This window comes from Galeopterus variegatus, unplaced genomic scaffold, assembly GCF_000696425.1.
Source record: "Galeopterus variegatus unplaced genomic scaffold, G_variegatus-3.0.2 Scaffold1315, whole genome shotgun sequence".
In the NCBI taxonomy this organism is placed as follows: Eukaryota; Metazoa; Chordata; class Mammalia; order Dermoptera; family Cynocephalidae; genus Galeopterus; species Galeopterus variegatus.
The window spans coordinates 399829-403467 of NW_007727426.1; positions in this window are offsets into that span (position 1 = coordinate 399829).

Consider the following 3639-nt stretch of genomic DNA (forward strand, 5'->3'; position numbering starts at 1 on the left):
AGGAGCAACACAGCAACAGAGAGCCTCACGACTTCCAACTCAATAGAGAAAAGGGGACCAAAATTCCATGTCTCCTGACATAGTCCACGTAGGCTCATTCTTACTCTGGATGAAAAAGGAGGTGCGCCCACAACACTGAGTGAGCCCAGTGTAGATAGCAAAGGGGGTTGAGCAGGAATGTACTGACAATAAGCAACCAGGGAAGTGCTCTTCTTCTCTGTTGGGCTCAAGGATCCCTTCCACTGACCAGAGACGCCTGTGAGGGTAAGCCACAATGGCAGGGGGACTGCGCCACAGCAAGTATCCACCCAGGTTACATTTCTTAAGGTGTAATGGAGACACAAAGAAGGATTACTCAAAGCAACATGAATGCAGTGAGAAGCCCGAAGGGACTGCACCTCAACAACTCCTCTGTTAGCAGGAGAAACTGGGTACAGCCCCTATTCAAAGTTAGCTTCTGTTTTTTATTGTAAAGACAAGGAAGTTTCAAAAGAAAAACAAGTTGATTCAATCATTTCAAAAGAGCACAAAGACATGGGCAATGTGACAGAACTTATCTATGGCTAAGTATAGCTTAAACAATGGAAACTGGTAACATCAATAAAATTAATAATGTGACATTCCAAAGGACAATATGGGAAAAGCTAAGTTGATTGAACTGTGATCATTATCTAAAATATAACCTCTCCTTAACTGATTTAAGCAAAAGTTACATTCTTATGATTAAATCTAAGTATAACTGTCTCTAAAGTTTCCACCAACAAACAGCTTGCCCTTAGCAAACATTTTTTTCACATTTTTCCCTACAGCAGTTCTTTAAAATTTCTTAACAGGATCCACATGTCAACCACCTTTTAGCTCTAAAATCATTAATGTATACAATCCCATACCTAAACAGTGATTAGAGCTGATTAGATGGGACATTGCCCTGCTGGCTGTGGGCTTTTGCCCCCTCGTCAAGGACTTTTGTCCCCTGCATGCATTACCTAAAAACTCTATTCTAAAAATCAAATGAGAATCAACATATACTTGATTAGAATTCATTAGATAGGCTTTTACCTGCTGGCTATGGACTTTTGTCCCTTAATCGAGGACTTTTGTCCCATACATGCACTACCTAAAACCCTATTCTAAAAATCAAATGAGAATCAGTATTTCTAACCCTCTATAACCCAGGAAGCACGATTTGGCCCATGTCTGTAGAATTCCTTCCTCCACTGAGAAATACCAGTTGGCCAGGTGGTTTTGGTGGGAAAGGGTTGGTAAGGTCACACCACAAAAAGTGATATGCTTCAGAAAGATGCTTTATCTGTGAACCACTTTTTGAAAACCACAAACTATCAAAACTCAATCAAGAAGAAATAGACAGCACAAGTAGTCCTATAGCCATTAAAGACATTAAATTTGTAATTAAAAATCTGTCAAAAAAGAAATCTCCACGCCTAGTTCCTAAACTTGACACTGGAAAGCACAATTCATAATAAGAAAAATTGGTCAATTGAACCTCATCATAATTAAAAATTTTTGTTCTGCAAAGGACTTTGTTAAAGGTATGGAAAAACAAGCTACAACTTGGAGAAAATGAAACAGAAGCCAAAATGAGATATTACTCTCAACATAACAATCATAATGGCTAAAATAAAAAATGATATCACCTAATGCTGGCAAGGATGTGGAGAAACTGCTTCGCTCATACATTGCTGTGGAAATTTAGAATGATACTGCCACTCTGGAAAGGAGCATGAAAGTTTCTTACTAAACTAAATATGTAACTATTATTCATATGACTCAGCAGCTGCACTCTTAGGAATTTATCTCTGAGAAATGAAAGGCTATGTGCATGTAAAAACCTGTACATGAAGTTCATAGCAGCTTTATTCACAATAGCCCCAAACTGGAAACAGCTCAGATGCTCTTTAAATTAACTGTAGTAGTAGTAGTTCTGGTCAAAATGGTGGATTAAATGGTTCCCAGCATCACTCTCTCCCATAAATCAACCAATTTACAACAATAAAAATGTAACATCAGCCAAACTGGGGCTGCTGGAGCTTAGGGGAAGAGGAGGAGAGACCTACAGAGTTCATGAGGGCAGGAGAAACCACGATGACAGAAAGAAAAAACTGCTTGGAGCATTTTGGGCTGCAGCCGCTTTAATGCTGGACCTGCTGAGTGCATGGAGCAGGAGCCAGCAGAAGCCACAGCTGTGCCCTTCAGATGGAGTTACTTGGAGGCGGCGGGGGAGAAGAGGGCCTTGGTGGCCCCCAGGACAGCAAGACCACTAACAGGGTTCCTGTGGACCCAGGCAGGAGCAAGGAGCCAGAACAGCTGGAAAAGGGGAGCCATTCTGAGGCTGGTGAGTCTTTGCAATGGACCAGCGCAGGGCCTGTCCCATGGGAAGTGTTTAGAGTATGGGTGGTGGGAGAACACTAGGGTACAGCAAGGTCAGCTGATCCGCCCCCAGTCTGTGCAGCATCTCTCAGAGGACACTGGCCAGGAGTGCAGAATTGCAGGGGGTGCAGTTTGATGAAAAAACTTGGGCCCAGATCAGAGTTTCTACACAGCCCAGGTGGACTGAGTCTCTGGAGAGCTGGAACTACCTAAAAGGTCAACCATTAAACCCTGACCTGCACAGAAAGTCTTCCCTAGCGAAATAGCAGCAAAGCAGCAATTTAGCTCAACCACACAGGTTCAAGAACTGGTTCTCACAGGAAGTTCCCCCTGTTAGAAGTAAGCAAAGGATAAAAAATTAGTTCCAGCCCAGGCACACCACCAGTGCCTCCAGGCCCGCCAGAGGACATGAGGCATGGAGCTGGGGACAGGACCCCTACCACAACCACTCACACCACCAGTGCCACAGGGCCCACCCAGGGACCCAAGGCATGGAGAAGGGAACCAGACCCCCACCTCCCACAACCAGGCATACTGTGTCAGTGCCATGGGGCCTGCCTGGGGACCCAAGGCATGGAGTGGGGACTGGACCCCGCTCCCACAAACAGGCACACTGTGCCTGGGGACCTGACCTGGATCCAGGGATCAGACACTCCCCACAACCAGGCACACTGCAAGCACCAAGGAGCATGCCAAAAACATCACCTCCATGTCGGTGGCCCACCACAGCCACCACAATAACCATGGCTGCCATGAAAGCGGCTAGACACCTCAACCACCATGCAGATTGTCCACCAGCCACTGGAGTACATTGACACAAGGAGAGTCACCAGCAGAGATAAAGAAAAGAAGAGGATGTCTCTCTCCACAAAGCCCATTTCAGAGTGACAGAAGAGGCCTCTGATCTATGATAGTATTGGGGGACCTGATCACACCTCTCAGCATTGGACAGATCATCTAGGCAACAAATTAACAGAGTAACCATTATTCTTTCAGGAGGAGAGAAGACATCTAGGGCAATTAGAAAGGGGACAGGGAGAGATTGGACAAGGGGCATAAAGAATAATTATGATTTATAACCATATATATGCTAGTAATATTGATTGAACCCCCAATATGTATAATCAATTTTGATTCAATAAAAATTTAAAAAATATAAAAAAATAAAATAAAATTAATTAATTAACTGTATATGCATACCATGTGTATGAGTTAGTCAGGGCTCTCCAGAGAAACAGAACTAATAGAAGA